The sequence below is a fragment of the Hemiscyllium ocellatum genome, chromosome 12, assembly GCF_020745735.1.
Source record: "Hemiscyllium ocellatum isolate sHemOce1 chromosome 12, sHemOce1.pat.X.cur, whole genome shotgun sequence".
Taxonomy (NCBI): Eukaryota; Metazoa; Chordata; class Chondrichthyes; order Orectolobiformes; family Hemiscylliidae; genus Hemiscyllium; species Hemiscyllium ocellatum.
This window is the reverse complement of record NC_083412.1, coordinates 94923770-94936665: the sequence shown is the minus strand read 5'-3', so window position 1 is coordinate 94936665 and position 12896 is coordinate 94923770.

Genomic DNA, 12896 nt, shown 5'->3' with positions numbered 1-12896 from the left:
ACATCATCTGGATTTGATTTCTCACTCTGGGGGGCTGTAACCAACACTTGTTTCTCCAGTTCCTTTTCTCTATTATAGTAAGGTTTCAACATATTCACGTGACATACCCGATACAGTTGTTTCCTATCTGGCATCTTTCCCAGATAGTTTACCTGACTCAACTTTTCTCAATTTGATAACTAAACCTGGCTTTGAAGGGATCGCCTCCCACTGGTAACAATATTAATATGTCATCCCCATGGGAAAATGTCCAAAGTTTAGAGTTTTATCAGCCATCTGCTTCATTCTATGCTGTGACTTCTTCAGGTGCTGTTTAGCTAACCTACCCAAGTTAATCTCTCCCTCACCTCCTATAGATGATCCAAGTGTGAGATCTCCAACTTCCGCCCTGTCAATTTTTCTTTAATTAATTTCAAAGGGCCTCTCATTTCATGTCCAAATATTAACTCATAGGGAGGAAACTGAGTAGATTCATTTGGGGCATTTCTAATGACAAACAATATGAATGGGACACTTTTATCTCAATCATTCGGATAATCCTGACAGCATGATCTTTGGGGTCCGATGTCACCTTCCCAAAGCTCCCTGGGATTCCGGGTGATATGCTCTGGATTTAAAGTGCCACATGCCTAAGCTATCCATAACCTCCTTAAACAGTTGAGCAGTAAAATTAGACCCTTGCTCCAACTGAGTCTCTCTGGGTAGCCCGTACCATGTGAAGAAAGCTATTAACTCCTCCACCACTCTCTTTGTCTTAATACTCCGTAATGGAGTTGCCTCCAGAAATCTTGTAGACACATCTAATATGGTGAGCAAGTATTGGCTCCCACTTTTAATTCTCGGGAGAGGATCTACACAATCAATCTTAACCCCTGCGAAAGGTTCTTCGAATGCAGGAATTGGCAACAAAGATGTTGGTTTTATGACCGCCTGTGGCTTACCTGCCATTTGGCATGTATGACACGTACAGCAAAATTTAACCAAATCCTTGTGCAGTCCAGGCCAAAAGAAATGCTTTTGTACTTTAGCCTGAGGGTTCCTTATATATAGGTGACCTCTTACTGATAGTTCTTTGCTACCCACAACACTTCTTGTCTGTATGTTACTGGCAACACAACCTGATGCATTTCTGTCCATTTATCCTCTGTACTAATCTGCCATGGTCTCTAACTTCATCTTAGAATTCTATCATTAAGATAATAACCCTCAAGAATGCATTCCCATTCCTTTTCTGAGTATGCATCTATATATATCTTTTGTAGTCTTATCTTTCTGCTGTAGGTCCATTAGCCTTTCAAGACGATATACTTCTGCCTGACCCTCTGCCTATTCAGGTTTTCCCTGCACCATTATATCAAACAGGGTGTCCGCTAACTGACCCTCAACTCCGTTGTCTTTCTCTTTAGTTTTTGCTTCTTGAGGTGACTTATGATAGTGGGATCATGTTACTACAGGTAAAAAATGAGGTCTGCAGATGCTGGAGATCAGAGCTGAAAATGTGTTGCTGATTAAAGCACAGCAGGTTAGGCAGCATCCAAGGAACAGGAAATTCGACATTTCGGGCTAGAGCCCTTCATCAGGAATTCTGATGAAGGGCTCTGGCCCGAAACGTCAAATTTCCTGTTCCTTGGATGCTGCCTAACCTGCTGTGCTTTAATCAGCAACACATTTTCAGCTCATGTTACTACAGTGTGGGAAAATTCCAGGGTACTTTTCTTTTAACTCCTTAGCTCCCTGGCTGTCCTTTGGTTACTCCACAAGGGGTGTCACTCCCACTTTGGATCCTGCTGAAACATTCCCAAGAACAGACTATATTCCTAGAACTGTCACTCTGTCAATCACTCTCACTGATTTGACTCTCCAACCTGATCTTACACAGGGGATCGATCTACCTATTCCACAAATTACCACTCTCTCCGGTAACATGTCAGAAAGAGTGCAAATACATTCATCTCTTCCTATTAGAGACTGATTAGATCCCATACCTCTTAAAATTATAACTTCTTTCCCTTCCCCCCTTTCTTTCTGAGTAAACTTTACTACAGAGGCGACATTTTTATAGAGCTCGGGCACTAACTCCGTACCCATCCCCTGAGCACTCTCCTACAGCTCCTCGACATTTCTTGGGGTTTCCTTTACTACTTTCACTAAAGTCACTGGCTCAGCTTCTTTTCCCACATCTTTTCCCACTGTGCCTCTGTTCAATGACCAGCACTGTGACTTTAGGCGTCGCACTTTCTCACAGCAAGAACATTGTTTCCCAGTGCCCTTCTTATCCGGCACTGTCATTTTATGTGTCCCTCTCCATTACAGTAAAAATGCTTGCTGCCTTTCACCTCCTTTTCATCCTCTTGGGCTTCTTTATTCACCTGTGGCGAATTACTAACAGTATGCTCTACTCTTTGCTTTGTAGTGTAGGATCTCCCCTTCTCCCGGTTTTGATCCCTCATGGGCTGAAATTCTTGCCAGGAGCTAAACTTTGCCTTCTGCACCAATGTATATTCATCTGCCATCTCTGCTGCCCTTCGCACTTCTTGAACTTTCTGTTCATCCACATGAATTTTGATCATCTCTGGAAGTGAGTTTTTAAACTCCTCTCGCACAATAATCTCTCTTAAAACCTTGTAAGTCTTATCTATTTTTAAAGCCCACATCCACCTATCATAATTACTATGTTTAATTCTTTTGAACCCAACATAAGTCTAATCTGGTTCCTTCTTTATGTTTCTGAACTGCTGTCTGTACACTTCTGGTACCAATTCATAGGGACTCAAAACGGCTTGTTTGACATCTGCATAATGACCCTTCATCTGATAGCACTGCAAATACCTCACCAGCTCTGCCTACCAGCTTAGTCTGAACTAGCATTACCCAGCAGCTCTCCTGAGCCAATTTTTCAAATGAAATAAAGGCTTTGTCATCTACCTTATAAAATGTGGCAATGTTTTAACATATCTATACACATTACTGCCTTTACTCTCCATCTCCATCCTGTTAACTTGATTTTCCTGACTAATTTGTAACTTCTGAAGTTCAAATTCTCTCTCTCTTTCTCTTTCTTCTTCTCTCTCTTTGTTCAGCTGTGAACCTTCTCTTCCTCTTTGTTTTTCCTCTCTTTTTATTCTTCTCTCTTTCTTTCTCTTAATTCTCTTTCTCTTTCTCTCTCATTCTCTCTCTTTCTCCTCTCATGGCTAATATTTCCCTTTCCTCAGTTGCAATTTAAGTTTTTCTGACTCTACTGCACTTATCTGTTTCTCTGATACACCAAGCTCCTTGACCAACTCCACTGCCCTTTCAACTTTCCTTTTGTCCCTGATTAAACCCAATTCTAAACTATTTGCTAATTCTGAAAATATGGCTTTTTTCTGTCTTTCTAAACTTTCTTGGCAAATTTGGGAATCATCTTCAAACCCCAGAACCTCTTTTGCAATCTTGAGAGCCATTTCTGTCATTTTTAATTTAAACAACTACAAGGAACCAAAATTATATAAAATCCCTCACCTACATTTTATTTAAAAATCCAGGACACTAATCAGCAAGTGTTTAAATCTGCTGAGATCTTCTGTACCCTGAATCTGTCCAAATCTCAGACTGGATCTTTCTAAACCCCTCCAAATCTTAGATTGGATCTTTTAAATCTGTCCAAATCTCAGACTGGATCTGTCTAATCCTGTCCAAATCTCAGACTGGACTTTTCTAAACCCTTCCAAATCTTAGATTGGATATTTTAAATCTGTCCAAATCTCAGACTGGATCTGCCTAATCCTGTCCAAATCTCAGACTCGAGCCCACAGATTGTTACAACACAGCGGTGAACCCTTCTGTTAATTAAACCAAACAACCAGAAAAGCTCACCTCACCTCGTAATCTGTTAAAGAATGAGTGACAGAGAAGTCCTAAATTCGACTACTTAAAGAAAATAATATCAATTTATTCTTTAACTCTAAAAGTGAATATTAAACAACAACTATTCATAATTCTAATTCCCCCATTTTTCTTAACCACTTATTACCTCCCTCCAACTCTGTAACAATATAATGTTCTGACAAAATACTTATTAAAGTTACATCAACTTAATTTCAAAATCACACAGCAACTGCCATCTTCCGTGTCTGTCTTCTTCTGGCTGAACATCTCCCTGGATCATGTTCTTTTTTTTAAATTGGGAATATGTTTCAAATGAAAAGGTATCTTTGATAGAGAGTGTTTCCTAATTTCTTGGATTGCTGTTGATAGCAGTTGCTCTGTATCTAATTTTCAAGATGCCTGTCTCTTTATATCCCCAACATCAGATTGTCTTATTGGTTTGATGTTGGCAAAACAATAAATTCAAATATGATTGGGTTTTAGTATCCTGGGGCATATTTTAAACTGATTGGTTAAATTTGAATTATTGTCAAACAGCAACCAACTCAGGAATCCATTTCACAGTCAAATATACGTATTTTCAGTTTTTCAGTACATTCTGTGACTGCTGCCTAGTCATATCACATACGTGCTTATTCACTCTCAGTTTTGAACAGCATACATTCTCTGCTAAAGAGACAGTGCACATCTTCAATTTCATAACAAAAGACAGAGAAGAACACACCAGAGAACAAAGTAACTCTCAAGAATTAAACTGCATTTATTTAAATGTAAAAAGGTCTTACTGGTAAGGCTGATGAACTCAGAACATATTGGGAACATGGGACTGGGATATCATGGCAATTACAGAAACATGGTTGAGGGATTGTCAGGACTGGCATCTCAAATTTCCAGGTTTCAGATGCTGTATGAAGGATGGAAAAAGTGGTGAAAGAGAAAGGGTGAAAACATTACAGGCTGTAACTAGAGAAGATATTTCTGAAAAGTCATCCAGTGAAAATATATAGATTGAAATTAGAAATAAGAAAGGAATGATAATCTTGGTGGGATTGTACTAGCGACCCCACAATAGTCAGAGGGAAGTTAAGAAACAAATATGTGAACAGGTCTCAGATATATGTAAGAATAATAAGGTTATACAAGTTGGTGATTTTACTTTTCCAAACATAGTTTAGGACTACCATATTGTTAACGGTTTGGATAGTGAAGAATTTGCTAAACATGTTCAAGAAAATTTCCTTTCTCAATATGCAAATGTTCTTACTTGAGAAAGAGCAAAATGTGATCTTCTATGGAACAAGACAGGGCAAGTGACTGAAATGATGGTATGGGGGAACATTTTGAGACGAGTGATCATTCATTTTAAAATACTTATGGAAAAGAACAAGCCTTCCGTAAAGGTTAAAGCTTTTATTTGGAGCAAGGCAAATTTAAATGGTATGAGAAAAGAACTTTCAAAAATTAATTGGAGTAAACTGTTCACAAATAAAGGGACAGTTGATAAGTGAGAGGTCTACAATAGTGTGATCATGAGAGTTCACAGTCATTATGTTCTCATAGGAGTAAAATGTAAGGCTGGTAGGATGAGAGAACAACGGATGAATAAAGATATTGAGGTCCTAGTTAAAAATTAAAAAAGTGAATCATATATTAGATATAGATAACTGGGGTCAAATGAATCTCTTGAACAGTATAAAGAGTGTAGGGGCATTCTTCAGAGGGAAATCGGGAAGACAAAGTGATGATATAAGATAGCCTTGGCAAATAACAATAGGGATAATTCAAAGAGATTCTCCAAATACATTCAGAGCAAGCGAGCAACTAGACAGAGAGTAGGGAACTAAGGAACAATCTTTTCACGCAGAGAGTGGTGCGTGTATGGAATGAGCTGCCAGAGGAATTGGTGGCGATAGGTACCATTACAACATTTAAAAGGCATCTGGATGCATATATGAATAAGAAGGATTTTGGATATGGGCTAAGTGCTGGCAGATGGAATGGGATTAGGTTAGGATATCTGGTCAGAATGAACGAGTTGGACCGAAAGGTCTGTTTCCATGTGGTACATCTCTATGACTCTATGACACGTGACTTCACAGTGAATCCAAGTGTCTGGGAAAGTCAGGCCATCACACCACATATTACTGATTGGAAAGATTCCATAGGTTGATGCTGCAGCTTTCTGTCTGGACTTTTACCACAAGATATTGTACTTGTGTTGTAATGACTTCCAGAGAAGGCTGTGCACATCTCTAGGATGGAAATAAACACCAGAAGCTGTTAGTCAAAGCATGTGGTTAACATAAATGTGGTTCTCATGCCACCTCACAGAGTAGCACAAACAACAGTAATGTTTGTCTTTCCGTAACCTGGCGAAGGAAACTGCAGGGGATGGGCACAATTGAACCGTGGAGCTTATTCAAGGAACAGCTACTGTGTGTCCTTGATAAGTACGTACCTGTCAGGCAGGGAGGATGTGGTCGAGCGAGGGAGATGTAGTGTACTAAAGAATATCTTGTCAGGAGGAAGAAGAAGGCTTAAGTTAGGATGAGACATGAATGCTCAATTCAGGCACTTTAGAGTTACAAGTTAGTCAGAAAAGACCTAAAGAGAGAACTAAGAAGAGCCAGGAGAGGATGTGAGAAGTTGTTGGCAGATAGGATCAAGGAAAACCCATAAACTTTCTCCAGGTATATCAGGAATAAAAGAATGTCTAGAGTAAGATTAGAGCCAATCAAGCATAGTGGTTTGTGTGTGGAGTATGAGGAGATAAAGGAAGTGCTAAATGAATATTTTTGTCAGTATTCACACTGGAAAAAGACAATGTAGTCAAGGAGAATATTGAGATACAGGCTACTGGACTAGATGGGATTGGGGTTCACAAGAAGGAAGTGTTGGCAATTCAGGAAAGTGTGAAAATTGATAAGTCCCCTGGGCTGGATGGGATTTATCATTGGGTTCTCTGGGAAGCCAAGGAGGTGAGAGCAGGAGATTGGCTTTGATCTTTATGTCATTATTGTCAACAGGAACAGTGCCAGAAGACTGGTGGATAGCAAATGTTTTCCCTTATTCAAGAAAGAGAGTAGAGACAACCCTGCTAATTATAGACCACTGAGCCTTACTTTGTTTGTGGGTAAAGTGTTGGAAAAGGTCATAAGAGATAGGATTTGTAATCATCTCGAATGAAATAAGTTGATTAGGGATAGTCAATCTGGTTTTATGAAGGATAGGTCGTATCTTACAAACCTTATTAAGTTTTTTGAGATGGTGACCAAACAGGTGGATGAGGGTAAAGCGTTGATGCGGTGTATATAGATTTCACTAAGGCATTTGAAAAGACTCCCACTGTAGGCTGTTGCACAAAATACAGAGGCATGAGACTGAGGGTAATTTAACAGTTTGGATCAGAAATTGTCTAGCTGAAAGAAGACAGAGGGTGGTGGTTGATGGGAAATGTTCATATTGGAGTTCAGGTACCAGTGGTGTACCGCAAGGGTCAGTGTTGGGGCCACTGCTGTTTAGTATTTTTATAAATAACCTAGATGACGGCGTAGAATGATCGATTAGTAAATTTGTGGAGGACACTATGGTCGGTGGAGTTGTGGATAGCACTGAAGGGTGTTGCAGGTTATAGAGAGACATAGATAAGCTGCAGAGCTGAGCTGAGAGGTGGCAAATGGAGTTTAATGTGCAAAAGTGTGAAGTGATTCACTTTGAAAGGAGCAACAGGAATAAAGAGTGCTGGGCTAATGGTAAGATTTTGGTAGTGTAGATGAGCAAAGAGATCTTGGTATCCATTTTCTTAGATCCCTGAAAGTTGCCACTCAGGTTGACAGGGTTTTTAAGAAGGCATACGGTGTGTTAGCTTTTATTGGTAGAGGGATTGCGTTTTGGAGCCATGAGGTCATGTTGCAGCTGTACAAAACTCTGGTGCGACCACATTTGGAGTATCGCATATAGTTCTGATCACCACGTTATAAGAAGGATGTGGAATCTTTGGAAATGGTTCAAAGGAGATTTACTAGGATGTTGCCTGGTACAGAGGGAAGATCTTATGAGGAAAGGCTGTGGGACATGAGGCTGTTTTCGTTCGAGAGAAAACGGTTGAAAGGTGACTTAATTGAGACATATAAGATAATCAGAGGGTTGGATAGGGTGGACAGTGAGAGCCTTTTTCCTCGGATGGTGATGACTAGCATGAGGGGCCATAGCTTTAAACTGAGGGGTGATAGATATAGGACAGATGTCAGGGGTAGTTTCTTTACTCAGAGAGTAGAAGGGGCATGGAATGCACTGCCTGCAACAGTTGCAGACTCACCAACTTTAAGGACATGAAAATAGTCATTGGATAAATATATGGAGGAAAATGGAATAATGTAGGATAGATGGGCTTCAGATTGGTTCTACAGGATGTTGCAACATCAAGGACCAAAGGGCCAGTACTGAGCTGTAATGTTCTATGTTCGATGTCTTCATTCTGACTGTTTGTTCCTTGTCTGAAGGATGTATGGTCACAGAAAATGAATTTCAGAAACAAACATCTCTGTCTGAAATCAGGGTTATGAGATCATTATTATTTGGAGAAATACATTTGTGAGGACACTGGGCTCTGTGGCTTGCCATAGTCACATGACCTTCTGCGGTCTGTATTTCGGTCAGAAGGAGAAGCCATTAAAACCTCCCCATGGAACAGCCATCACCAATTGTCCCTTGTTCCCTGCACCCCAGCCCAAACTCCATACCCCATCGCAGCCATGACCACCACAGGCTTCTCTGTGGAGAGGCAGCACTCCAGAGACAATGAGGGGAACAGTACTCAGAAAGAATCCTTCTGGATCCCCTCAGCTGATCAAAACCAATCCAGGAGATCACAGGGACTACACGCTCCTTTCTACACAATTGTGTCTGTGGTAATCTGCTGCACAATTAATTAACCTCAAAGTTGGGAAATAAATAAAGTTACACTGCGTTCATTAGATCTAAACGTCAGAATTCGAAATTGGGAGAAGGCCAATTTTGTCAGTATTTGGCAAGAACTTTCAAAATTTGATTGAGTTTGGATATTCGCAGTAAAGGGATGGCTGGAAAGTGGGAAGTCTGAGAGTCCAGTGACAGTATGATCCTGTTAGAGTGAAGGGCAAGGCTGGTAGGTGTAGGGAAATCAGGATGACAGGAGATTGATGCTCTACTCAAGGTAATGAAGGAAGCATGTGTCCAGTTAAAGACAGCAGTGATCAAGTGAATCCATAGACGAGTATGAGGGGAGAGTATAATGTATACTTAAGAAGGAAATCAGGAGGGCAAAAAGAGGACATGAGATACCTTTGGCAAATAAGGTTAAGGAGAATCCAAAGAGATTCTATAAATACATTAAGGACAAAAGAGTAACTAATGAGAGAGTAGGGCTGCTTAAATATCTAAAAGGCAGCCTATGTGTGGAACTGCAGGAGATGGGGTGATATTAAATGAGTACTTTGCACCAGTGTTTACTGTGGAGAAGGGGATGGAAGCAAGATAGTGACATCTTGGAAAATAGATAGCGATATCTTGAAACCTGTCCATATGACAGAGGAGGAGGTACTGCATGTCTTAAAACACATAAAAGTGGAAAAGTCCCTGGGACCTGATCAGGTGTATCCTAGAACCCTGTGGGAAGCAGGGGAAGTGTTTGCTGGGCCCCTTGCTGAGATATTTGTCTCATTGATAGCTACAGGTGAGGTGCCGGAAGGTGGGTGGCTAACGTGGTGTCTTTATTTAAAGGAGGTGGTAAGGAAAAGCAAAGGAATTATAGACCGGTGAGCCTGCCATCAGTGGCAGATAGTTTGTTGGAGGTGATTTTGGGGCATAGGATTTACATGTATTTGGAAAGGCAAGGACTGCTTAGGAATAGTCAGCATGGCTTTGTGCATGGGAAATCATGCCTCACTAACTTGATAGAAGTTTTTGAAGAAGTGAAGAAGTTATTTGATGAAAGTAGAATAATGGACATTGTCTGTATGGACATCAGTCAGGCATTTGACAAGGTTCCTCATGATAGACTGGTTAGCAAGGTTAGATTACAGGGAATACAGGGAGAACTAGTCATTTGGATACTAAATTAGCTTGAATGTAGGAGATGGAGGGTGGCGGTGGAGGGTTGCTTTTTGGACTTGAAGCCTGTGACCAGTGGAGTGCCACAAGGATTGGTACTGAGTCTACTGCTTTTGTCATTTATATAAATGATTTGGATGTGAATATAGGGGAGGTCCAGTTGGTTTGTTTGCAGATGACACCAAAATTGATGGTTTAGTGGACAGCAAAGAAGATTACCTCAGAGAACAGTGTGACTTGGATCAGAATGGCCAATGGGCTGAGGAGTGGCAGATGGAGTTTAATCTAGATAAATGAGAGGTGTTGCATTTTGAAAAGGCAAATCAGGGTAGGACTTATACACTTAATAGTAAGGTCCTGGGAAGTGTTGTTGAACAAAGACACCTGATAATGCACATTCATAATTCCTTGAAAGTTGAATCACGGTTAGACAAGGGAGAGAAGAAGGTGTTTGGTATACTTGCCTTTATTGGTCAGTGCATTGGGTGTAGGAGTCGGGAGGCCATGTTGTACAGGACATAACTAGTTAGACCAATTTTGAAATAGTGTTCAATTCTGGTTCCCTACTGCTGGAAGGATGTTGTGAAACTTGAAAGTGTTCAGAAAAGATTTACAAGGATGTTGCCAGGTTTGGACAGTTTGAGCTATTGGGAGAGGCTAAGTAGGCTAGGGCTATTTTCACTGGAATGTCAGAGGCTGGGGGTGACTTTCTAGAGTTTTATAAAATCATGAGGGGCATGGTTAGGATAAATAGACAAGGTCTTTTCCCCAGGATAAGGGAGTGCAAAAGTAGAGGGCATAGGGTTAAGGGGAGAAGTTATAAAGGTATAAAAAGGACCTAAAAGGCACCTTTTTCATGCAGAGGGTGATGCATGTGTGGAATGAGCTGCCAAAGGAAGTGGTGAAGCTGGTACAATTACAACATTTAAAAGGCCTCTGGATGGGTAGACGAATAGGAAGGGTTTGGAGGGATATGGGTCAACTGCTGGCAAACAGGACTAGATTAATTCAGGATATCTGGTCACATGTGGGACTGAATGGTCTTTTTCTGTGCTGTCTATTGATGTGACTCTTATTCTTCATCAGAGCTGAGACGAAATGTGGAGGGAGCAGCGTTTACCCAGTCGTAGGGGGGAATGTTTGGAATGTTGGGGGAGAAGGGATGTTGATAGTTCAGATGAAGTGATCGAAATGTGAGAATGGAAGAACAATGGGGTGTCTAACTGTCAGACTGGAAAGAACAGACAGTCCCACTGGGGTGGGGGGAGGTGTGAGTCGACATGGTGACAGAAAATGTAACAAGGAAAGTGACAAGTAAGGCATCGAATGGGAGTGGGCTCACAACCTGAAGGAGTTGAACTTGAGATTATGTTCACTTTACAACCTTCTGGACTTAACATTGATATTAATATCAGTATTAATGCTCCTACATTGTATTGTGCTCAGTCCCTTGTGCAGTTTTAACAAGACTTCCCTCAATTTCAACCCCATTCCCTTTGAAGTAAAGGCCAGCATTCCAACAAGGCCTCACTCTGGGATCGGACTTGTCCAGTATTGTCATCATCTAGATTAGAGTGGTTGCGGAAAAGCACAGCCGGTCAGCCTCCAGGGTGGAGAGATAAATGGCGGGGGGGAGGGCGGGGGGTGGGCGGGGGCGGGGGCGGTGCTGGGGAGAAGGTAGCAAAGAGTACAATAGGTGGATGGGGGTGGGGATGGAGGTGATAGGTCAGAGAGGAGGGTGGGGGAGGGTAGAAAACAGTAGCGAGTCTGTATCAGTACATGGTGGAAAAGCTTCAGGGCAGAGGAGATGACCTGGGGGTTGCAGTGAGAGAGAAAGAGAGAGAGAGAGAGACTCATTGAGATTCTTGTGGAGAGAAGAGGAGAACTCCTTCAAGGTAGGCATCCTTGCAAGAGGATTCGCAGTAAGGTTAAAATCAACGAGGCAAAAGTGAGGACAAACTTGAAGAAGTTCTCCTCCTCCCTCCACAAGAATCTCAGTGAGTCTCTCTCTCACTGCAACCCCCAGGTCATCTCCTCTGCCCTGAAGCTCTTCAACCATGTACTGAAACAGACTCCCTCCTCTTTGCAACCCTCCCCCACCCTCCTCTCTGACCTATCACATTCATCCCCACCCCCATCCACCTATTGTACTCTTTGCTACCTTCTCCCCCCTCCCCCCCATTTATCTCTCCACCCTGGAGGCTCCCTGCCTTCATTCCTGATGTAGGTCTTTTGCCCGACACATCGATTTTCCTGCATCTCAGATGCTGCCTGACCTGCTGTGCTTTTCCAGCACCACTCTAATGTAGACTCTGATTTCCAGCATCTGCAGTCCTCACTGCTGCCCTGCATTCTCATCATGATGCCCCTCACATTTACTGTGATAGTGGCTGGCCCCTTGCCCAAGTTGACATCAGAGAATGTGCTGTAGCTAGGGGCTCTGTATAACCCAGCCCCACATCACACAGTGCATTGACTCTCTAACTCACTGACAAGAATCTAACATGGAGACCATCGTGACAGGTAATGAGATGAAAGAGGGCTCTCAGACCCAGTGAGGCAAGTTAGAGTCACAGAGATGTCCAGCACAGAAACCGACCCTTCAGTCCAGCTCATCCATGCCACCCAGATATCCGAATTTAATTTAGTCCCATTTACCAGCACTGGGCCTATATCCCTCTAAACCCTTCCTATTCAGATAGCCATCAAGATGCCTTTTAAATGTTGCAATTGTACCAGCCTCCACTTCCTTTGGCAGTTCATTCCATACGTGTACCACCCTCTGTGTGAAAATGTTGCCCCTGAGGTCCCTTTTATATCTTTCCCCTCTTCCTTTAAACCTGTTTCGTCTGGTTGAATGTATTGTCTTTGTTTACAACATGGAAACAGTGAAACGCACAGTGACCCAGGTTATATCCTAAATATCCACCAAGTCAATT